We start from the raw sequence: 26367 nt of genomic DNA on the forward strand, positions 1-26367 counted from the left end.
GGATCCCGGCTCTTTCAAAGTGGATGTGAAGCTGGACATCCACTTTAGAAAAATAAAGAACGTCTTCTTTGTTTTCTTTTTCTTTCTTTTAATGAAGTCTTTCACAGATGGTACACGAGTGACTAATGAATCGTATATATCTTCTTGTGCGCGCCCTTGGTTAAGGTACTGACCTCCTACAGAAACGTTCTTTCTATGCAATATGCAACTTGTACCGACAGACAACTAAAATTTTCAGCGTTCTAGCAAAGTGTTCACTTTCGCATGTTCTTCCACAACACCTAAAGCTTTGAATTACTTGTTTCACCAGAATTTTTTATATTAGACCTGTAATACAATGTCCAGACAGTCATAGAATGCATAAAAGCTACGGACTATATCACCTCTTAAAAGCGAAAGCGGTGTCAGAGCAAAAAACAACAAACAGCTATGCAAAAGTTCTTTTTTCTTTTCACGCCAGAGCTATTTGAACCCTGCCGGAGTGAAGAGTACAACGTCAAACACATGACCTTTGTTCGGAGAATGCCAATCAAATCATCAGTACCTGCACACACACACACACACACACACACACATATATATATATATATATATATATATATATATATATATATATATATATATATATATATATATATATATATATATATACGTGACAGCATTTAGAGCTTTTGCGATGTACAACATGAAGCTTCTCACTGTGTTAGGTGCGCTTTGCGCTTTTCCGTTAGCTAAAGGAAAAACCAGCTGGGTTCCAGATGATCGTGGTGCAAATGTCAGCCTGACGAACGTAAGAAATTTCGAGTACTGTCTGCATGTTCTTATGGTTTTCATATCGCTCCTCCCGAATCATCCACCTTAACTATCATAATTTGACTACATTTCTTAACTTCTTCAGCAAAGTACTTGAACCGTAGCGACAATTATTGTTTTGTGTCTGCTGATATAAAATATTGCTTTGGACATGAATCCCTCACCTCGTTTTAATACGGTTTCGTCATAAAAAGCATGCATAACTATTGTTAGGAGATATATTATATTTGAGCGTCGTTGACCAATTTAGCGTAAACTGGAAAAGCTACCGGGCGCTAGCATTTCCTTCCTTGAAAGTCCTCATGAGAAAAATATGCATTTCTGACGTACACAAGTATCCCTAAAACAAGTGCTTAACCTGAGACCATGATGTCATTACGCTTTGGAAAAGGTCCCACAGAAGTGGAGCTGACCCGATAACAAAACAAGCGGTGCCTCACAACAGCTTGTTTCGGGCCATTGCAAGCACGCGCAGCGATTGCACGGCGTTCCCAATTACTCCACATATCATTATTGCGATAGCAGCTATATGGAGAGCACAAGTGCATTTTACCCGTCGCCGTGATGTTCCATATAAAGTCAAAGGGCGATTACACTGTCGCCCCGCGTCGTATGCTGTATGTGCGAGTGAATGCACGCGAGGGAAGTCGACGATCGTGGCTCAATCTGGCGCGCGTGAACGAAGAAAGCGGAGAGCAAACCCGTCGTTTTCCGTCGCGCGAAACGCCGTGGGGGATGCGACGGATGGAGGGGGGTGGCGTTGTGCTGCGGCAGCCACTGAGCAAGGGGAACTGATGATCGCAGCTCAGTCTCCTGCGCCATTTACGGAGGCAAGCTGTGAGGCAGCGCGGAAGAGGAGGGGGGAGCCGTTTAGACTTCGCCAAGTGTGTACATTGTAGATGGGCGCGCGGCCGCGTGCGTCGTATATTGGAAAAGGTGTACTCGTCGCAGTTACGTTGAAGCGGTAGAACGCACGAAGGTCACTTCGCTCGCTGCTGATGCTGCGTTGCTTACACCAGCGTTTTGACAGTGAATGTCCGAGCTCACTGAGGGCTATGTGCTCATGTTTTCTCGTCCGGGCTGATACCATATGCTTGCTAATTCAGTTAGTAAGCGAATGTTTCCAAGTTCATACGACAGATAGAACTACTATCCTTACTTCGTACAGCTGTGCACTAATTTGGTATCGCAGTCGATCCTTCGATAATTTGCTATGATATTCGTAATTTCTTATCACAATCGACTCACTCACGTCGGCTCACAATTACCGGCACTCACTCGCGTTGTTACTGACATCCACTCGCACTTGGTACACTCCCTCACGTTCACAGACACACTTATCTGGACACGGCGACACTCTCACATTTTTACAATCAGGCCTAGTTACATCCTGCGACAGTTATATCCGTGGTCACATCCCCAAATAATCATAGACAATAACTCAGCTCAAACTCGAGTCCAATCAAAAGCGTCCGTGGCGTAATAGTTAACGTATCTGGCCTCTGTAAAACTTACTTATAACACACACAATCACACACGCACACACACACACACACACACGCACGCACACACACACACACACACACACACACATATATATATATATATATATATATATATATATATATATATATATACAGGGTGTCCCAGCGAACTTGGACCAAGGTTTTGAAAAAAGCTACGCGTACTCCAGAACAGAAATCGCGTGGATGTTGTTCGCGTTTATCAAAACCTACGGTACCATTTCTTTGCTCGTCTTTTCTTGAGTAATTAGACGACATAAATTAATTCACTTTTTAAATATAGCTTGATGCGTTCAGGCGTGAATAGGAAAGTTGTGGAGCTCCACAAATATTGCTCAACCCAGGCACTTCGAACAAGATAGACTTAGCGTGGCCGTTTTTATTCGGGAAAAACGAAAGCCAGCGGAGTTAAAAAAAATAGCAATCTCTGTCTTTAGCACTTCCGGTGTAGTTGTAGGTTTGCAGGACACTCGGTCTTTCACATGTCCCTACAAGAAGTAAAGAGGTGTCAAGTCCGATGACCTTGCAGGTCATGCCACTGGTCCATGCCACCCGACCTACTGGCATTTGAAGGCTTCGTCAAGCCAGGCTCGGGCAAGGCTTCTGCTGTCCGCTGGTGCAGCGTCGTGCTGATACCAAGTCTTCTATAAAAACGCAAGATATCGTTCACGTACTGCTGAGCAGTGAGCATGTGGTCCGAAATATGAGGTCAATTATTCTTCCGTCAAAGATATCGCACCACACACTGAATGACCATTGGTACTGGTGTCTGGTGTGCGCCACTCAATGCGGGTTCGTATCGCTCCAGTAATACGCATTATGAATGTTGACTTGAGAATTTCTGGCGAAGGTTGCCTCATTTGTCCAGAACACTTTGTCAACAAAATTCGGTATTTCGTCACTGTTCACAAGGATCCAATTTGAGAAATCAAGCCGTCATTGAAAGTCTCTTTCTTGCAGCTTTTGATGCAATTGGAGGTGATACGGGTGCATTTCAGCCTTCCTAAGAACTCTTGACACACAAGACCTTGAAATGCCGATCTCACCACTCACATCACGCACGCTGGAATTAGGGTTTCCAGTCATGAATCCTAAAATGTTTCCTTCAGCCTTTTCACTGATGGTCTCCTTTCTGTGCCGCGCCTTGTTGAAGCTACCTGTTTCGTTCAGTGTCAAGTAACTCCTCATAATTGTGTGCGCTCTAGGTCTTCCACCACATTGCAGATTTTAGTATACCTTGGCAGCTTTCCTCTTGTCGCCCCGTGCCGCTTCCAAGACTGATACCATGTTCGCCTTCTGCTCGCTTGAGTACGGCATGTTTTAGGCATGCAAACAAATTCTTCAAAGAGGTTGCGCGCCACGACAGTAATAGACAGTCGAGCTCACATGCGTCTAGCAGCTGGCACAGCTTGGAAGTGAAGTGGCGTTGTAACAAATGATGCTCTCTCTCGCACAGGTTCCAGATGTATGATGCATGTTTTGTGTGTATTTTTTCATTTCTGCATCGACTTGAACACTGGAGGAAAAATTGCTCTTCTCGTCATACCGGAATAAATGGCTGATCACGGCGCGTTCTTCGGCGACAGGGGTGGCTTGCGAAGCGCTTTTTCTGAGCGCCGTCGCTAGGCACTGCCGTTAATGTCAGAGCCGAGTAAAGGTTGAAGCCCTTTCTCATAAGTAAAGGGAAGGCGCGGCGCTGGCGATGTTTTTACAAATCACTCATGAAAGTGCTGTAATCGCGGCGCATTCGGCCGCACAGAGCACACGCTCACGTGGTGTTTCTTAAACTCCGCGGGCTTTCGTTCTTCCCGGCTGAAAACGGCTACGCTAAGCCTATGTCGTTGCAAGTACCTGGCTTGGGCAATATTTGCGACGCTCCACAACTTTCCTACTGCACCTGAACATTTGAAGGCATATTTAAAAGGTTAAATAATTTATCTCGTTTAATTACTCAAAAAAGACGAGCAAAAAAATGGTAATGTATGTTTAGATAAACACTAACAACTTCCACGCCATGTATGCTCTGAAGAACGCATAGGTTTTTTTGTTTTTGAGAAGGATGGTCCAAGTTAGCTGAGACACCCTGTATATATATATATCCGCACCATCACGGCCACTACTGGCGCCAGGCATCACACATAGGCACACATTTTAAGACAGCAGTATCCCTATGTTTGGTTCACAAACAAGGCAAGAAACCCTCCCAAATGCTAAAAAGGTATATCATGCTAATGAATTAAGAAAGAAGTTTCCTTAAAACTAAATTTTAAAGGAAATTCCAAGCTATGCAGGGCGCTGTAAGCAGCAGCAAAGTTGAAGCTATAGTAAAAGCAGCGGAAGAATGCTTCACTAACCTACGCATTAACCGGAGGAGTCAGGATACCTTCATTAGAAACAGTACTGAACAGGATACAGAAACTCCTCCTACAACTAGTTATGAGGTGAGAAGGGCCTTAGAAGACATGAACCGAAGAAGAGCGGCAGGAGAAGTCGGAATAACAGTCGATTTATTCAAAGATCGAGGAGGCATTACTTTGAAAACTGGCGACTCTTTATACGACGTGTATATCGACAGAAAGGATGCCGGAAAACTGGAAGAATTCAAGGATTACACTAATCCACAAAACGGTAGAGGTTAAAGCATTGAAAAAATAATCTGTCCATTAGCATGATACCAGTATTACGTAACATATTCACCAAAATAATGTCCAATAGAATAAAGGCAACACTGGGCTTTAGTCAGCCAAGGGAACAGGAAGGTTTGAGGAAGCGATACTATACAATAGATAACATCCGTGTTATCTATAAGGTAATCGAGAAATTCGCAGAGTACAGTCATCCTCTCTGTATGGCTTTCATTGATTACGAAAAGGCCTTTGATTCAATAGAGATACCAGCAGTCATGGAGGAATTACGAAATCAAGGAATACAGACCGCCTACGTAAATACCTTGGAAAATATCTAGAGATTCCACAGCTACCCCAATTATACACAAGAAAAGTAGGAAGATACCTATAAAGAAAGGGGTCAGACAGGGAGACACAATCTCTGAATGCTATTCACTGCATGTTTGGAAGAAGTATTCAAGCTATTAAACTGGGAAAGCAGAGGAGTAAGGATCGACCGCGAATATGTCGGCAACGTTCGGTTTGCCCATGGCGTTGTTGTGTTCAGCAACACTGCAGACGAGTTACAAAAAATTATTGTGTACCTTAGCAGAGAGAGCGTAAGAGTGTGGTTGAAGATTAATATGCAGAAGACAAAGATAATGATGAATAGCTGGGCAAGGGAACAAGAGTTTAGGATCGGCAGTTAGCCTCTAGAGTCTGTGAAGGAGTACGTTTACCTAGGTCAACTAATCAAAGGAAAGCCTGAATATGAGAAATAAATTCATACATGACTCAAAATTGCTTGGATCGTATACAGCAGAAATTGTGAGCTCCTGACTGGAAGCTTACCATTATCATTGAACTGGAAGGTGTACATCATCATCATCATCATCATCACCACCCTGGTTGCGCACACTGCAGGGCAAAGGCCTCTCCTATACTTCTCTAACTACCCCGGTCATGAATCCCGGTGTACAGTCAATGCATTTTATCGATGCTGACATAGGGGGCAGGGACTTGGAGATTGGCAAAGAAGCTTGAGACCAAGTTAAGGACCGTGCAAAGAGCGATGGAAGGAAGAATGCTAGGTGTAACGTTAAGAGACAGAACGAGAGCGCTTTGGATCAGAGAGCAAACGGGTATAGCCAGTATTCTAATGGAGATTAAGAGAAAAAAATCGAGCTGGGCAGGTCAAGTCATGGGTAGGTTTGATAACCGTTTGAACATTAGCGTTAGAGAATGGGTACCAAGAGAAGGGAAACGCGGTGTAGGATGGCAGAAGATTAGGGGAAGCGATGAAATTATGAAATTCGCCTGCAGTGGTTGGAATCGGTTGGCGCAGGACAGGGTAATTGGAGATCGCAGGGATAGGCTTTCGTCCTGCAGTGGGCATAAAATAGGTTGATTATATATATATATATATATATATATATATATATATATATATATATATATATATATATATATACGGTATTTTGCGTGAAATCTTAATGTACTTTGCTTCGTTTTTATTCCAAAATGGCACATTGTGCGCTTTGTTTCTGTGGAGAAGAGGTTCATGTTTAAATAGGTTGCTCGGTCTGTAAAAAAATGTCGTAGAGACATTGAAGGTTATTATTGCAGACCGAGGGATTTGCGTATAAAACCCTACTTAGATAATTAAGCGATTCCACAAGTAGATCAAGTTTATTACTATCATCTACAACAATAAATTCACCACAACAAACTTTGTCACTCGACCTGACAGGCCTGCCATAATGTGCCATCTCAGAACACATAGAAAATTAGTACATGTCACTTGGAATATGTACGAGAAACAGTAATTGGCCTCTCTGGAACCATTTGTCATCAACCAAATTTCACTATATGTGGAACTCTCGACTTCTGCAAAAGTGTTTAAAAGGAATGTCAAGCAATATTTGAATCAATCTGCTATGTGGTTTCATTCACTGTGGGAGTCGCTTTAGGAATGCACAGGTGGCAGGGCAAGTTTTTTATTTGTTATCTTCTCTATGTATAAATATTCAGTTATTGATACATCGTCATAGTTATTTTTTATGTGCATGACGAATGTATTTTTCATTATTTTACACCCAGTCGTTTGTTTGATTTAAACATGTATTTTGTTGTCATATGTGCACTGAATTTGTGTGCTGGTGTCTGTAACAGGGAGTCGAATCCCAGTGAGGCATACCACCTTTTCCCTTGGCTTCTCCTTTGATTTCAAAGAAATAAAAACCATGTCATATCAAGTCAAACATATATATATTTGTATAACCTGACTGGCTTCCCACACTTTAGGGGCGCTTTTTCCACATCGCCCTCCTAATGCTTACGGTATAATGGACTTCACAGACCAGACCTTCAAGGCCAACACCAATGTTTGCGACCAGAGCGCGCGGATGCTGCCTCAGTGCGCACACATCCCGGAGTTAGCTTCCGTTCAGATATCTCGTAGCTGGGTGGGGCTGCGCACTGTTTCACAGCTTCCTTCGGCAGGCAGGGCCTTCCATGGGAATATCTTTCGCCTGCCCTCCAAACCACTGCGGACCCTTGCGCTCAGTCATGACTTAAGAGATATTCAGAAAATCTGCCCTTGCCTAGAGACTACGGAGTCGGGCTCGACATGGGCCATGGCTGGGCGCCCGACATGCAAGAGCTTCCAATGACTCTTTATTTCTAAAGATGTCACAGCAGTCGATACAGAATCCGCAATGGCAAAGCAGCAGTTTCTTGCACACAAAAAATACGCAACATACTGCAGCTTCCTCATCGATTCCTCGCTACAGGGGCTGCTAGTGGTGCACCTTTGGCGTTCTGACCATATTTCCAGCGCCACTACCGCCATAGCTAGAGTCGTCGGTGAGAGAATGCCATCATTACCGTGCGTGCAACATGGACCATCCTGGTCATAGAGATGAATTTCAGTATGATCTGGTAATTGGTATTTTGCAACAAAGCTCCTGTCGCAGGCATGCTCACGAGCTTCACAGGGTACGAAGTTATGCGTCGTTGTCCTGGGGACTGGCAGGTAAGGTGACATCGACGACAAAAGACTCTTGCAGTGGTTCGGAAATTGCAATAACGCTATTCAGCATATCAGCTGCGATGTTGTAAGTGTGCTTTACATGACAAAATACGGTTGGTAATTCTGATCTGTACAAAGCGGGACGGCTCTTTCGTGGTGTCTTACCAGACGCAGAGTGGCTCCTACTTTGCACAAAGGTCTTGTAGTATGCAAAACCAGTAGACGTGTCACCCTCCAGGAAAAGCCGAAAATGGCGCAGAGTGAGATAAACCACGAGTAAAACGGGACCAAACACGCTGTAGCGGGTCTGCGAAGGCTTCCGCTTCTTGGAGAAATAGCGAGCGTCTGCCACGCACCACTGATCAACTGCTGCAGAACGACACCAACCACGGTGTTTGAGGCGTCTATCATGATGGCAGTCGGTGCATCAGATTTGGGTGTCTGTGCAGGGTGGTGGTGGCGAGAGCAGATTTGCTACTTGTGAAAGCTTGATCTGCCTCATCAGTCCACTCAAGAACTTGCTTACGCTTGGAGCCAAGCAGATCGCCTAGAGGAGCCACAATTATGTCACTATCGGGAACAAAACGTCGCTAGAAATTGACGAACCTCAGGAATTGCCTTCTTTCGCTAGCACGAGCTTGGTATCTACTGTCAGCCGGGGAAAATCTTCAAAGGCGCGAACCATTACATGGACTGTAATGGGCGATTGCTATTGGCATCGAGCAGATGTCCAAGGAACTCGTGGTCCGGACGACTGAATTGGCTGCTGGCAGTATACAGAACGACTCCTCGACTGCCAATGCTCGAAAACAACCAGCGTCAGTGTTCCAGACGTTCTTGAACAGAACTTACGACGAGGTTGACTTCAATGTATACAAAACCGAAAGGGTGGCCTCCTGTGAGGGAATCACTGAAATGCTGACACGATTGGCCAACGTCTCGTGGTCCAAAAGGCATCGAGAGAAATTCAAAAATACCAAATGGTGCGGTGCTGGCAGTCTTGGGAATGTCCTTCTCCGCGACAGGTAGCTGGTGATACATGCGAACGAGATCAATCTTGGAAAAGATCTTCGCACTGTGCAGCGCTACAGCGAAATATGGAATGTTTGGAGGTGGTTACGGTGCGCAAACTGCTATTTGTTTGGTGCGCAATACAGAGTCTTCTTAGGCATCATGTGAAGTGGGGATGCTCAATTACTGGAGGAAGGGCGGATGATGTCAAGTGCCACCATCTCCTCAAATACCTTGCGTGCGATCCTAAGTTTTTCCGGAGCCAAGAGAAAGGGACGAAAATATACCTGGAGGTCCATAACTGACGATGTCATAGCATTGTCATATTGCCCCGGTTGCGTGAAATACAGCGGTCGCGTCAAGCTGAGGAGCTCGCGAAGCAGTTGAGGAAATTGCGCTTCCACCATGGCAAAAGAGGGCTGGAGAAATGCCGGGTGTGGTCGGCTGCGTAAGAGTGGATGAGACGGCCGCTCTTCCAGTCGAGAAGCAGGCCATAGTTCTGCAGGAAGACTAATCAATAAGAGATCGTCGGATGTCCGCAACGAAGAAAATTCAGCGGAACCCTCATTGAAGACCAAGGTTTAGCATGATGGAGCTTTAGGTGAAGCCTGGAGGCCTGGTGCCGTCGACGGCGAGTAAAAAGGACACAGGTGTCACTTTGAGTCGGAGCGTTGAGCATAAATTATGCATCCATCGGTTCCTGTGTCGATGAGGAACCACTGCTGCCCTCTGGCTATTTGTTTTACGTAGAAAAGGCAACTTGTAGGTTCGGCTGGACCACTCATCGCCGTTAGAGGTTGGTCGCTCTGTTTCCCTGCCACGCACAGGAACGAAGGCGCTCGTGAGCGTGGTTTCACAAAACGGTGATTACAGAAGCAAGCACCAGACTTTGTTGGTTAGGTTAAACGGATCATGTCTGAGCGTCGCGATCTGCTCAATATACGGCTCCGTGGATGACGAGATTGCGCGTGATGGCATGCTGCGGCACAGACAATGTGCTAGAGGAGGTCACACAGGGAATCGATAGAAGATAGTGCTGGTTAAGAGCAAGCGTGGTATGCTACGTGCCGAAATCGTTACCTGGAGAATATGTGGCGGTAGCGATGGGTTGAGTTGCTACTTTTATGACGCCTGTGCCAACGTGGTTAGTTCCGGCCAAATCCACAAAGAAAGCTGTCGCCATGGCCTTCTGCACTTTAGCCGAGAGCCGTTGCGAGAACCATTTGCGCAAGAGCACGTCGTCGAATGAATATCGTGTTGCCTCCGAGCAGCTACCATATGCCGCCACCATCCTTCTTGGCTCGCCGTCGGAAGCTTTTCCTCGCATCTAGAGCAAACGACGCGCGTCTGCGATATTTTCGCAGTTCATTGGCATACGTAATATCACGGTGACCCCGATGGTGACCGCGGAAATTTCACTGGGGTACCCATATAGTTGCAATTGCAATCAAAATATCTTTTTCCCTGCACGAATCTCAATGCTTGCAGAAGATGGAACCTTGATTGGAATACAAATAAATGAAAGTGTCATCATCGCATTCAGCGGTGTATATCCTTTTACGAACCACATCTCTATAGTTTCTTTTCACATCGATTCCGACAATTGTCTTAAATGCTAAATATTATTTCTTTTTCAGTTCCTTAATACGTCTAATACCACATACATATATACTTATCTCGCAACGTCTGAAACTCGCCATAAATTGTGCAAGGTTGATCATGTTTGGAACGAGACAAAAGAGCAAGTCTACTTCACACGAAAGTACACTCCAGGGCAAGGAGGGTGAGAATCCTGCGATTGCTCTATGACTTTGTATTATCAGCCACCCCAGGCATTAAGGGTCCCCAGACAAAGCTTTATTTTTAAATTATATTATGGGCATTTCCAAGCTCATCCAACGATTTGAATATGAGGCACTTGAGAATTGAGGACTATGGAATAATTTTGACCTCAGGGGTTCTTTAATGTGCACCTAAATCTAAGTACGACTGTTTTTTTGAAATTCACCCCATAGAAATGTGACTGCTGCGGCGTGCATGGTAACCGCCTCTGCGCGCTCGCAAACGCAACGCCATCGTCGCTCGGGCACCATGGTAGTGCTCCAAGGTTACGAAAGCTATAACCATAAGCTGAAATTTCGTTTTTATATATAACTTATCATAAGAAAACAAGGCGTTGGGCAAGGAATCAATTGAACACGGCTGGTTATCGTTTCAACGACTTATGGTTTCTAACCGAGAGCCGAGCAGTGTCGTGCTCAGCAATTAATGTCAAGTGTCTTTTGTTTCAAGCACTCAGTAAGGAATGGCAAACTAAAATCCGCCTGAAATAAATCCTAGATATAAGTACCCATATAGCTTAGGTATCAAGTTCATGAGTGTTTCTACTGCAGATGCCAAAAGTATAAGTTTACTGTGCCTCCCTTCACAACATAAAACATAGGACTGCCGTGTAGTTAGGGTATTCTTCCCATCGCAAATGGTTATCATTGTAGCCGCGCGTTCTGTGCTGGATAATATCTACTGCTGTAATAACTAAAACATGTTTCACTTCTTCTACGATAACACCACCGCGTGTACTCTTCACAATATCAACGCTTATTTCATCCTTAAGTACAAAAGTAGGAACTTACATGAGAAAAAAATTAGAATCACAACAGTTTTAAATATTTATTTTGTAATAAACTTCAGTTAGCATATGATGATGCAGCTGTCAGATTGATTTATATGTGTGTTTTTTTGCGAAGCTACCTTGCTCATAGTGTGTTTTATTCCTATAAACAGACCGGAAGAAGAGAATCTAGTTGGAACATTTTTTGATGTTAGTAGAGGGCAAGACCCAAGCATAATGTTGTTGACAACAACAGGTGACGTATTCCCAACGTTCTATTTCATGCATGCTATGTTTTAAACTTAAATAATATAACAATCTACAACTACCAAAGCGTTGATAAGGTTGTACGGATGTCCTTACTCAATAAAACCTCGCTTGCTATATCTAGACTAACACCTTACTAAACTAACCTGACCTACTAACATGACTAATTAATACATAGAGTAGCAACCCACCTGATTGATTACATGAACTAATCTGACACCTAATACATAAAGCTAACTAGATCGAGAGAGGGAAATCAATTTGTTGATTTACCAAGCTTCTTCGACATTAGCCCAAAGGTTGCTGGCCTCCTCAGCCCAGGTAGCCACGGCTCGCTGCCGCTGCCCGAAGCCTGTTCGCCAACCGCAGCTGGGTCTCAGGACCCAGAATTTTCATGACCAGAAGAAAAACATTCAAGGAACTCAGGACATCATAGATAAGATAAACTATGACCAGGAAAAGGCACCTGAAGGTTCGCCCCACCGTACAAGTTTTCTGCTCTCTGAAAAGTCCTTGCCAAAAGTGTACTGTGTCCAGTGCCAGCCGAAAGCCATGACAGTAAACAACTTGCTATGAGATTTCAAAAAAAAAGTAAAGGTGCTGGTTTAGTAAGGACAGAAAGCGAAACCTGTGAGAACAGAGCAACAGACGTGCGTGCAAGACTGCGAATAAGGATGGCTCAGATCGCTTGGTTGGTGTCGTGTGAGCGTTCCATATTGATGACAGTGCGAGCTAGTCAGTGAAACCTGCTGTATGCAAGTGGCACCGCCACACCAAGAATTCAGAGATCGAAAAGTTCATGCCTACTCTGATCTGTATCGACAACACACCCTGAAGGAAAGGGAGACATCCACGCAGAGACACAAATTAGTAGAAAAGAAGAACCTGCCCTAGTCCTCCCTATGTGGAACCGATAACAATCAGCATTAAATGAAGGATTGACTAAAGGCATAATATAACATGTGAGCGAGAAAAAAAATATACGACAAAGAGTAAAAGTACATCCCTCCAATCAAATGCAGCAGCAGTGATCTAAACCTTGGGAATGGGCAGCAACATATTGCCAGCGCGTATAGTCCAGCAATGCACAACTTCAAACTTGTGGTTTCACGAGTCTGATAAGGAATCGTCACAGGCGCTCGAAGAGCTGTTTGATAAGGTAGTCTTTATGCATATGATGCTCTGAACATAGGCATTCGCATACTTCAGTTGCTACCGACAATCCTAAAAAAAAAAAAGCTGCAATATTAGAAGTCTTTGGTGAAGTACCTTCGAGGAGTCTGCATCGACGCTAATGTATTTTTTGACGCGATGCAACAAAATGATTAAGTGTGAGGTTTTCGAAGAAATGGCCACAACCCTGTGCAGAACCTGGCACGAAGGCTGGCCTTAGATTAAAAAACAATGTTACTTATCACAACGAAACCTAATTATTCATGCAGCAAAGGTTCGTTTGAGCGTATATTTACCTTGAACGAAACCTTCCTGTGATTCCAGTTGTGCTGCTTTTTATAGTTGCACCTAATGAATAGTTCGCTAGCCTAATACCGCTTTTCTTTTTTTAGGCTTATAACTGTGCTAAAGACTTCATTTCTTAATTCGATTGTACCATATGTGGCTGCAAATACAGAACTTATTTCTTTCTTAAGAAAGGAATTGCATAACCACGTTCTTGTACACTTCTTGACATTCAAATGTTTCCAGTTCGAGTGCGTCACTTGCTTTCTTGTTTTGTTTTTCTCTCTCTGTCTATTCTTTCTCCCCCTCATTTTCGCATTCTGGCCAGGGTATAGTTATTTGTATTTATGCACATAAAAATCGAGGCTGCCCAGCATAACACACATGCACTATTCTCTGATGGACTGACCGTTGGCGAAGGTCATCTATTACGTCGCGTAATAAGTTCAGCGCAAGAATGTGCACGTAGGCACAGAGAACAGACAATGATGAGCGCGTTCATCCTTGTTAATTCCCTGTGGTTGGGTTCAAATATCTTGCATTAAGTTTTGCAATCAACATTATGGTATATTATCACTATTTGTTGGATGTATCTTTGCTGAAATGAACATTTTACATTCTACGCTGCAAGAGTTTCCTACCCTCCATAACTGCTTAGTGGCTTTGGTGTTGAGCTACTACGCACGAGGTCGCAGGATCGAATCCCGGTCACGTCGGCCGCGTTTCTATGTCGGCGAAATGAAAAAAAAAGAAAAAGCACGTCCGTACACTTAGATTTAGGTGCACGTTAAAGAACCTCAGGTGGTCATAATTAATCCGCAGTCTACCACTACGGCGTGCCTCATAATAAGATCGTGGTTCTGGCACGTAAACTGCCTAACCTAATTTTTGAGATCGTCGCCCGCAAGTACGATGCGAATGAACAGAACTTCATCGAACATTCGAGAGCCGCTCGGAGTTGTCCCCCAGTAAAACCCATGGAGCCAATATGTGCACCGGCGAGTGCTCGACGACGTTCAACATGGACAATGCTGCAGCAGAGCATGCATACGCACACAGCAGTGAGCGGTACTGCGAATATTCTCGGCAGTTTTGTTGCGAATGGGAATGCGTTGCGAATCAGAAGAATAATAGGTCGGTGGGCGCCATTCATACATAATCACATAAAGCAGCAATGTCCTCCATTGTCTTCCTGGGTGGGCTTTCTCAGCTGCCGTAGTCCCACCCGTAAAAATAGTACAAAAAGTATATAACAGAAAGAGCACTGGCACATAGAAGATGTTTTCACTTCAAGTGGCTATTGCGCGCGAAAATTTCAGCATTCTAGCTCATCTTAGACGTATGCTTCAATTTCTTTTATCTTGCCGTCCAGAAACTATTTTTCTCGTTTAGGCACCCCAAATAGTGGGCATAAATCGCTGTACTAGGCTCGCGATAGCAAATATCCGCCATTGGCAGTAGAGACACTGTAAAAATGACAGGTCTGTGTTCTCACCAATGTCTCTACGCGACATCTTAGGCAAAATATGAACTACTCTGTGTAAAGTGTAACTGCTGCTCAACCGGTCATGTATGTAATAGCTGATTTTGCTGGTGTCTATCGGCATAGAATTAAGCTGCTGAGATCTGACAACATTATCAAACTCACTGATAGTGTTCTTTAGAAGTTTTTATTAGAATAGCTCACTGTACTATTCTACTAAGAGTGAGATCCTTGCTATCCGCTGTTGTGTATCCGCTCAGCTTGAGCAGAGAAGGCCACGAAACTGCTTAACTATATGCACATGCAAGCAGCGCGGCCAAGCTTTCGCAGAAAAATCGTAGCACTTAGAGCAAATGATAAAACAAGAATCGATTGACGTTGAAGAACAATTAATAGTCGGTCGGCAATTACTACAGGTACCCTTAAATCCTCGGCCGCTGTAAATGCGCATGGATTAGATTGCAAGGACTGAAAAAATCACCAAGCGAGATCTTAATTATCGTTGCAAACACTATGAACTCACCTCTGAAGATGTTGCGTACGCTAAAAAGCGAAAGTTAGAAGCATTTATTTGATGGCGCAACTGAGTGTTGAGGTGAATTTAGATGCGGTGACAATTCAGGCTGAGTAGGGACGCTGATTATGAACGCTCTGACAAGCCTGACTTTGACATAGAGACTAGCTAATTCTCGAATTCGTAAACTTAACAGAATATTTCTAGAAAAGTCACATGGTCGGCCATATGTTACTTTTGTTTTATAACATCAAGAAAATTGCAATTATTCGTCCTGACGAAGAGATGTGCACTTCTTGAAGCATTCTGTCGTGTAGTATTCATTGCCCTACCGCTGGCAATCATGATTGTGTACATATATACATATATATATATATATATATATATATAATATATATATATATATATATATATATATATATAGAGAGAGAGAGAGAGAGAGAGAAAGAGAGAGAGAGCAGCGGACAATACTTGCAAAAAGAAATAGAGTTGAAACATTGACTAATTAATCAAAATCAATAAATAAGTATCTACCTATCTAACCGCGGAGTTCGCAAGCCGAATACACTTGAAACGAATTTTCAAGCCGACAGAAGTTTCGATACATAAATGCCTGAACTTCGCGGAGAAATGGATTGGCGTTCCACTTAATTTGTTAACAAAACGTCGTCTCATGCACTCACGCCCCAGGTAACGGGAACGCCAATGCATTTCTCAGCAAAGTTCGGGAATTTATATCTCGAAACTGGTGTCGTCCTGAGAATTCGTACCAAGTGGATCCGCCCTTCGATGTTCACTGCTGGAATTTCTAAATTGCAATATGGGCCATAAGACAATTAGCTAGAAAGCTTATTAGTGAATTCTTGTTAATATTTCAATTTTACATTTCATTTTTTTCTGCAAGTAGTGTCCGCCGCTTCGAGTAGACCGGCTCATAAACTTAAATTGTGATATCTGCCACAAGCAACTTTTAAAAAATTGTGAAAGTGTTCGATGAAACACTTTATATATATATATATATATATATATATATATATATATATATATATATATATATATATATATATATATATATATATATATATATATATATATACGTGTGTGTGTTTGTGTGTGTATTCTTCTGTGTATATGCATATATATATATATATATATATATATATATATATATATATGTGCATTATTGTATTGTTGTTTTTGCAAGGTGGCGCTGAGAGAGGTGCGGAAGAGTTGGTGTACCAAGATGACAACAACACTTGTGGAGTATTTTTCACGGCCTTAAAACAAGCGTTCGCGGGGCGTGAGTATTTTCCTGTTTATCGTACGATAGTTAATATTTCAGTGAGGAGCTGCGAGCTTACCTTCACATAGGTGTCCTACAAAGTAATCTGCGATATTTCTGCAATGTATCACATTACACTAACAATAATTCCACATTATACAACCAATACACAAATATAATATCACGGTACACCACAGAGGATGAAGAGATGTGCGGCTGCAAGAAAGGTGGCGTGTACGACTTGGCTTTTGACATGAGGTATTTTTTCTACCTTGGTCTCTCGCAAAGGTACATCGACATCTTTGGTGAGCCTGTTGTAAACAGTGTCTTTGTGTTTCTTCAGGAGGAAAATTTTGGCAGAAAACTGGCTAAGTATGGTAATTCAAGCAGTTTCATTGGTCCTAACGGTTGTCGTTGAGGTTTCTGCTCCAGCAGGCGTGGTAGCAAAGATATGGGAACCGTCGTGCTGCCAAGCTGAGGACGAAGATGGCTTCCCAAAATTGAGAAATGCATATCAATAATATGAAAATGGCTCCAGGAAATAACTAGCCAACCTTCAGAAACGAAGGCCAAGAAGCTTGGGGATGTATTTCATTGAAACAATTCAGTATCCGTGGAGCTTTTGTACCGCAGAAGGTTCTCACAGGCAAGCGTCCTCGCTATCTCGGCACACGATTGCTTCAAATACCCAATGTACTCAAAATTATATCATAAGTTATTTATCTTACAACAGGACACCCTACTACGCCAACAAAGCTCGTGGGAAACATTTATTTTTCAGTGTGCAATGCAACATTGCCGAAATTATTCAGCCTAATCAGGAATCAACCAGTCCAACCGCTTGACGTATAGTGTACACCACAGCCAAAGAGCTGAATAAAAACAAGTCTTTGTTGCGTTTCACCTGCAATATAGAGGAAAGATGAACTTTACAAAACTTAAACACACCAATTCCGCACAGCGCACCGCTGTCTCCAGGTTACGACATATTTAGTAGGTAGCGTCGATAAGCTCAGTTGAGTACGATGCTGAGGTACGGAAGGGTGGCTAATGCATGACTCTAGCCGCCGCGTTGCTTTTACAGCTATGGCATTGCACTGCTAAACAAGAGGCCATGGATTTAATTTGCAGCCGTGGAGGCCGCATGTCGATGAGGGTGAAATGAAAAAAAAGGATTGTGTACTGTGCAATGAGTAGCCGTGAAAAAAATCCAGGTCATCAAAAGTAAACGGGACTCCCCCACGACGATGTCCCGCTGTTAACATTGTGGTTTTGGCACCTCACACGCCAGAATTTTCTAAGACTCATCGTGTCAGTATATGCGAAATGCTGAACTAATCTATGGGGACATTCTTTTTTTTTTTTGGCGTCTAAAGAACACGAGATTTCTAGGATGCAGCTCGCAACCGCATTTTAATGCGAAAGCATTATGCGCGCCATTAGGAGAAAATTCGTCGGCGGAACCGAAAGATGGCACCGAAAGTGGCTGACCATGCGGAGAGTGAAAGCACGTCCTAGGAGGCCCGCTTTGACGTCACATGTCTCAGGGAGGTTCTTGTAACCAAAGACAATAATATCTTTGTAAAGAAAAGATGATAAATTTCGCTCTGGGTGTGAGACGAGCAGGCTTCCCCGTAGCCACGTCCCCGGTTACAGTACAGCACAGCAGCACGTTCACACATCAGCCACACTTCCATTCTGTTTTGCTGTGAAATATTCTTTTGCTAATTCCAGGTACTTTGCGGTAGGTAGGTTCCACTGTTGCCATGTTTCAGGAAAAACGCACATCAAGTGTGCATCTGAGAGATCGAAACTCTAGTTCCAAGCGCGGCAGCCCAATGGCCTTTCTGTAGGGCCCCCAACGCACGCATCTTTTTTTGTGTCGTGGCAATGCCAACTCGTTCTTTAAAACAAAATAACTAGAGCGTGGTTCACATGATATGTCAGGAGGTAGAGCATGTGCTCGCGCGCTCGTCGCCAGTAACGTGCCAGTTTCAGTTTGGCTTCATGGTACCTAACGCTTTCAATGGCTCTTTAATGGCACAGCAGATTAGGCATTGATCCATGTCCCCTAGTTTTTTTTCCGCGTAGTCGGTAACGCTACGAATACGCTGTGTTACTGTGCACCACCTGGCCGCACGATCCAGCTGACGAACAGATTCCAATATGTGTTTTCCGGAGCAATGATATAACTGTTGCTATTCAGTCGCCGTGATCTTGTTTACTTTGGCACATATAGTCATCACTTCAAACACACAACTCCAGGCTTAACACAACACACTGGTTCTTTTTGTTAATGAACGCAAATCTTCACAACAGCTCCAAACCATGCTAGAAGGCCTATCTGGAAAATACTGCTCATTTTTTTAAACATTTCCACAGCGAATGAGACCTGCATATTGTGTATAGCGAAGCTTTCCTTGTGAACTGACCCAGGGTTTTCTTACCATTGCTATTTTGTGATCCATGGTGCTGTTTTTTCCCCTTAGCTCATACTTACCAACATGAATGCCGGGCCCGGTGGTAGAACAAAAATTCTGCCCTTCAGTATAGAAAACGGATACTCTAACCACTCATCGTCACCATACCTTATAGACCCTTAAGGACCCCTGTTCGGGCATTACATATTGGAGCAGCGTACATAAGAATAAGAAACGCAACACACTCATTTTTATTACATAACAAAAGAGCCTACAATCACCCACATATTGTACCAAGGCCAACAAGCTCCTTTAGATGGACCCCGTGCGTGGCATAAATTCGCGTGAATTTTTAAATTTCTTTACACCATATACGCAAGAAGGAAATGGGCAAATTTAGAGAATTTGATTGCCCGCTTCACATAACCTTCGGTTCACATAGATTATAAAATTTGCATTGAGTCTGCAAAATTTTAGAGTGCAGCTCTGAGGCACCCATTCATGCGGCGTGCGTCGGCGTCGACGGTGTCGGGTGCGGCATCGGTGGCGTAACTGAGTGAACGAGCATAGCGAAAGATGAAGGAGCGAACGCGAAGCTGGAGATGAAAGAGGTCAGTCGCGAATGGTGGAAACCAATATGTGTGGCCTCTTTAATGACGTGCGCGTGGGAATCTGGTGTCATGCGGACCCGCCAAACCGCTCGATGCATATGCATAACCGGTCTCAACCGGATCGCTCGTTTCGTACTATCGTCTGCTTGCGTCAACTCTTGCTCGCCCTTCATTGGTTAGTTTGGTTTGGTCTCGTTTGCACTTGTTTCTGTTGTCATGGTTTGCGATTGTTTTGTAGTTTCACTGTATGCGCGACGCTAATCATGTAGAGCTGTCCGGAAGCCACGCGGCACCAGCGATTATACTGACGCCTTTGACGAGTCATATATAAAAGCCGACGTATTTGACCCGCAAATCAGGTTTCCGACAATGGCCGACTCTGCTACATGTCTCTCTCAAATTCGTTGCCTCAATATGTCGCCAAATGAAAGTAAGTAGAGAGCTAGGCTCAAAGTTCACGTTAGGGTGTGTCGTAGTCATCTTTAAACTTCTTATCTCCTTCTAGTTTTGTTGTTACCCTACTTGAAGAAAAAACTGCGCTACAATGACGCGGACTAACAGAAGAACATGTACGAAGGACAGGAGCTATTTTCCAAATAAATTTTATTTGAAGGAGCAGGGTTTATATAGACGGAAAAACTAATAGTAGTACTGTGACGTCAAGATCTCTCTATCGCCTCAGAAATGCAATCACTTCTTTTAGTCCGCGTCTTTGTAGCGCTCTTCTTTCTTGAAGTATGTTACACAAACTCCTGTTACATCAAGCTCCTGTTGTTGCCCTCGCATCCGTGGACATGCACGCGACATGCATGGGATGAAATTTCGAAGTCACGTTCCATAACTGGTTGCGTTGACGGCAGGGCGTCTTATTTAGACGCATTTGTGAGTGTACCGAAATGAGGCCGTTAAAAATATTCCTGGAGTTAAAATGATGTCCCAAAGAAGAATCCGGACCATCGCGACCATCGAAGGACCTTCGACCTAGGTAGTTCGTCCATACGGGCATGCAGTATCACAGCATGCTCAAAATTGCCGAGGAAATAGGAGCAATTGCTTTGTTCAGTGCACACCGTAATCGTATCACGATTTGCTTTGTTAACGAAGAACATTAAAGAAACACGTAAACGGGAGAAAAGTCATGTGCAATGTTCGTGGAGATGCATGTGCGAAGTTATTTCTAGGATACCTTTTTCAATGTGGCGGTTGTTATATAGGGCACACAGACCGCAGTAATAATGATGGGTTAGCGGAACCCGCGTACTCACATGAGGGCTCAGTTGCAAGTCATTTCCTCGAATAATGTAGAAATAAATTAAATTGAAACATTCCAGAAAATAAGGTTCTTGACAATAGCTTGAAAACTACAGTTTCATGTGACCATGTGCAGACAAACCTGCCGGCATGCTTAGCGAAGCATTTCACATGTACCGACACGGTGCTTGATGCGTTATCACTAATTCTTTATCTCTACGTTGCTATGAATTCCGCTTCTTCTTCATTGTATGAATACTGCATAAAGTAGTGTTCATTGATGAACTGGTGTGCGTATGTTCTCTGAGCAAATTGTCTTTTCGATATATCGCAGTTTAGGGGCAATAAAATCTGCGTGTTAGTAAACGCTGTTGCCCCTGTAGTTTGCCCTATATGGTTGTTTTAACGGTTCGTTAATCCAGATATAACATTTGAATGGGAGAAAATTGCGTGCGCAGGGCTTTTCATGTGTATCTCATCTCTTTTGGAATATATATATATACATATATATATAGATATATATATATATATATATATATATATATATATATATATATATATATATATATATATATATATATATATATGTATATATATATATGTTGCCGCCAGCATTCTTGGCCAATCCCCGCGAGTGGGTAAGCGCCAAACTCATCAAGGACATCATCATCATCATCATCATCATCATCATCATCATCATCATATCCCAACTGCGTAGCCGCCACACCGCGAGCGGAAAGCAAAGCACCGCGAGGCAACGCTCGGCCGGTGCTGACAGGCCGGCGGCTCATGCGCGAGAATCGGACGATTGGCACGCGACAGGAGGGGACAAAGAGGAGAACGACGTTCGAAGAAGCGTAGCTCGAGGAACGTTTTGTTGTTGCTGTTGAGTATTCAGTCGGTTTGTGTTGACGGGCACAGGTTCGCCCAGAATAAATTAGGTTTTGCAGAGATGGCTGTTCTAACTGTTGGTTACAATATATATATATATATATATATATATATATATATATATATATATATATATATATATATATATATATATATATAATTTCTGCTTGTACTTCGTGCACGTTTAAATATATGGCATCAAATTCCTGTGGTAGCGTTAGCGCAGCAATGCATGCGGACTACTATACACCAACACTTATTCGAAACAGGCTGGGAGAAAAGAACAACACAGTAATGGCGCTGCTTCACTTTCCGAATTGGCACAGCGACGATCTTTAAGTCGTTCAGTTATTATTTCGGCGAGGTACGCGCTCGGCTAGGCTACCGTAGGCGCTTGGTTCCATCCCCATTATCCGACACCTACCGGTTTATATTACGAGTACTGACCGCTACCGTCCTAGCATTCGGCTCTTAGAGGGGTGCGCAGCTAGGGAGAGGTTCCTCCCATGCTACTCGAAATGCTTAACATTAACAAGATTGCCGCAACGCTCAAACCATAGGCAGTCGTAGTTCTTTCAGAGTGCTCCGCTACAGCATCCTTTGTAGGCTATGTGATGCTTCGCAACGTTAAACTTTATGAGTTTACGTGACGTTGCCGATCGTAAAGGACAGGCAAAAGTCAGCTGAGAGCTGGAACGCACGTATTATCCAATAGCAGGTTCCTGCATGTGACGCGACTCCTTCCTCTGAAAATTACGCGTTCCGTGTGTAAATTTTGAGAATTTCAGCCGCACAACTGGTTCTACAGTGATCACATAAAACGAACATGTGTTTATATTCGCAAATGGTTATCTGAAATCTTTTCATATAAATATTGCCACATACTATATGGTCGCCGCGGGTATGTGCCAGGCGATGAGAACGATGCTGAAGTAGCGCGCGAGTAGAAAAACAGAGACGACAACGACGTCGCGTTGACTGCTCTGATAAAGTGCTTCCATACGTCCTCTGCGCCGGCTTTCCCGTCTTCTGCTATGCTGCGACACTGGTGGAGGTGCTGGGTACTATTGCCCTATGCTCGGCACCCCTTCGCGGCGACCATATAGTATGTGGCAATATATCGCAAACTTGCCAAATAGTTCCGACAAATTTTTGTTAGTAAATACTTTATGATCTGAATTATTCGCAAGAACTGTCTTCACCATAGCGCTTAGACCACCTACACAAGTAGCACTTACGTTTTTTATGGTGTATAACGTCTCACTGAGGACTACCATATATGCTCAGATAATTTACCCACAGCGCTCCGCTTGAGAAAATATATAACAATAATAAATCTTGCTTCATGGTGAGGACGACAGGAAAATATTCCCTCGTTTCCGAACTGTAACATACATCGGCTTCCTCAACACGTAAATTATCTTGACAGGCTCAGCCACTTTCGTTAGAGTGCCCAATAGCGGCAGCTTCTTTCCATGGGAGGTCAGTCCCGCTAGATAATACTTGAATGGCAAATGCTGTCCGATGAGGCCATAAAAAACAATAAAGCAAATAATGCGCTTGGAAAATGTTTTAATTTAGAAAAAAAAAGAATATTTTTACAAACAAATGCATAATTATTAAATTATTACAAAACTGTCTTTGAGAAATTGTAGACCATCCTGAAAAGTTCCCTACCCAGGTTTTCTTTTTATCAATGTGTGCTAAATAAAGAATTTTTCTAAGCCGGCAAGAAGCTAGCGAAAAATGCCACGTGAGTAGTCACGCGGCACTTAATAGTTTTTGTGGGCTTCATTAAGTTGCGACGGTTTTCTGTAAATTAAAGATTCTTCTTATTGGCACTACAACAACAGGTATCGGAACATGAAATGCATGAAATAAAATTTTTTTGCCAAGCTAGCTCCAACAAACACTCCGATCTACAGGGGAACAAACGTCGGCGTAAGAAAACTATTATTTGTGCATTTTGTCGTAACCATTCTGTCGGTGACAAGCAGGTACAATTTTTCTTTGCAGAATGGTACGACAGTTGTGAACTCCGTGTGAAATCATCCAGTTTTCCTACAGACCCCAGCTACGAATGCATTGAGAAGTTCTTCAATATCTGTCAACCTGAGCGCGTTGTGACGCAAACTGTATGGCCCCATTTATGTGTCTTCATGGTTTCCAATTCGACTATCCTCAAGGAAGCAGTTGAAAATAAATACCTTAAACCTTTTAACACAAGCACTCAGTAAAATAAACGGTTTATTGCAACACATGCAGCCTATCAGATTGTTAGATCGTTTTGTTTAGATAGTTTGCGTTGTAAAATGTGGTATCAAACCGCCGCGTCATGTGCGCGCTGTCAATGCGCAGGCGCCAAGTTCTTTTTCTATGTTCACTCCTCCTTTTCCCTTTCCCCTTTTACTTTATATATACGTGCATTAAAGACTTGCGTGTTGTTCTCGGCTAACCACTGGGTCGTCAACGCCTCCCTTCTTACATGACGGCAGCTACGCTGCCGCTGCTATGTTACAATTTGCAAAACGAAGTTTCGAAACTCCAGGAAGAAGCCTAATCAACAGCAATGTGGACCAAGAACCGGTGATCGCTGGATCGTCAATCGGTGGCGAGTTTACGATGAGGCCAATGAAATGCAGAATATAGTAACTAGTTTTGAACGACTGCATGGCTGTAACTTTCTGTGAAGTCTGTTGCTGCACCCATATTCGCACACCCACTTTTCAAATCTGGATTGCTTTTTCTCAACAAATGCCATTCTGCAGTGCGCTGCGCACAGTTGTTTCAGATGACAGTGAGTCTGCTATTTTATATGTACTTTGCCTCTTCAACGAGTATTTGTTGCCACATTTTCTGACACATGAACTACCGAAGGATGCGTCGTGAAGGTTTTTATGTTTGCGCCTTAGTATTCATAGAGGTCACATGTGGTGGACCTATGAGCCCCGAGGGACAAACCTCTTTTGTCTTATCTGTCGCCATATTCCAAGCTGCTTAATTGGGGCATTGTAAATGTTTGTTTCACAAGTGCGTTAAATAAATGATGCTACCCGCCGTGGTTGCTCAGTGGCTATGGTGTTAGGCTGCTGAGCACGAGGTCGCGGGATCGAATCCCGGCCACGGCGGCCGCATTTCGATGGGGGCGAAATGCGAAAACACCCGTGTACTTAGATTAAGGTGCACGTTAAAGAACCCCAGGTGGTCGAAATTTCCGGAGTCGCCCACTACGGCGTGCCTCATAATCAGAAAGTGGTTTTCGCACGTAAAACCCTAAAATTAATTAATAAATCATGCTGCCACTCCTTAACGCGCAGACACCTTGCGCAGGCCTTCCGCCTGACGTATACTGGCTAGCCCAGGCTTTTCTTAGTTTCGGAAGAAGAAAAGATATTAAAGAAAATCAAGCTGGGAGACAAAGCACCAGCAGACTAAGCTGCCAAAGAAATCAGGCTAGTCGCGGTGCTCCCTTACTTGCAAAAGAGATCGCACGGCTTTAAAACGATGAGCAATAAAGCAGATACTAAAGTTTACGTTTTTGCTCCGGAAAAATTTCGAGTGCCCTGCATGCCTGCGTATACTCATGCCACACGACGAAATATTTGCACTACTAACCATAATAAGAGGCTTGTTACTTGCACATTATGTGTGGTGTATATGATTCTCCTGACTTGCGGAAAAAAGTACGCTCGCCAGACGGTTAAATGTTTAAACGAGCGATTGAGGAAGCATTTTAACGATGTTCACAGAGCCGTGCCAGGTCATCCTGGTATTCACTGCAGAAAGTGTCCTTGCGTGCCTGAGTATGAAATATGCGACGTAATCTGCAAGCACCGTCAACAGCTTATCAGTGAAATCATATAGGCTAATAATATACAGCCGCTGGGTGACTTGTGCATCAGCAGGCCATATATTTCCGTCCCGAAATACAACATCAAGTATCTGGCTTTCATGCAATAAAGGCTCCTGAGGTGTGTGACATCATGCAAATGCTTCATTATTTTTTGCTCATGTCTAAAGTATATAGCTCTGGCGGTTTCGAAATGAAGCATAGTTGAAGTCAATGCCTGTGCTTGGTTCTTTTATCTGTCTTCGTCTTTTGGGCTGTGCAGACACGTCTTATGACACTTGAAAATTAGAAAAATGAAAGCAAGTGTCCAGCAATTATTTGCTACCGGACCAGGAACATAAAAATTTTGTCTGCCATGACACTTACCATGACCACCCCTCCCATTTCCTCGAAATAAAAACAGGTTATTTACCGATATGTCGGGACAATCGGAAGCATAACTGATAACGGCCGTGTCGCATGTTAAAAAACTTGATTAAAATTTTTTTTTGCAAAAGCTGTGTTTGATCCAACTATCTTAATCAGCATAGACATTTTCATAGAGTTACACCCATTTGTGCAAAAATTGGTGTCGGTGGTGCTTGTAATTCTGCCAGGACAACGGGTTAAGTTTTGTGCCGTTCGCTGGGCAAACTCAAAACACTAGAGCACTGACCTTATTAATTTACTACCACAGCCTAAGTCATCCACCCACCTTGAACCTTGCCTACACCTCACCCATTATATCGTCCTTACTGTCATCATA

General features: G+C 43.4%; 1 long non-coding RNA gene across 1 annotated transcript; it reads left to right on the plus strand.

Moving 5' to 3' along the window:
* Positions 1 to 657: 657 nt before the first annotated feature.
* LOC126543161 (uncharacterized) lies at positions 658 to 24041 on the plus strand. Its single transcript, XR_011890767.1, has 5 exons — positions 658 to 790; positions 10622 to 10767; positions 11769 to 11851; positions 16522 to 16617; positions 23789 to 24041. It is a non-coding gene; the product is annotated as an uncharacterized lncRNA (long non-coding RNA).
* The last annotated feature ends 2326 nt before the right edge of the window (positions 24042 to 26367 follow it).

This window comes from Dermacentor andersoni, chromosome 10 (assembly GCF_023375885.2).
Source record: "Dermacentor andersoni chromosome 10, qqDerAnde1_hic_scaffold, whole genome shotgun sequence".
Taxonomy (NCBI): Eukaryota; Metazoa; Arthropoda; class Arachnida; order Ixodida; family Ixodidae; genus Dermacentor; species Dermacentor andersoni.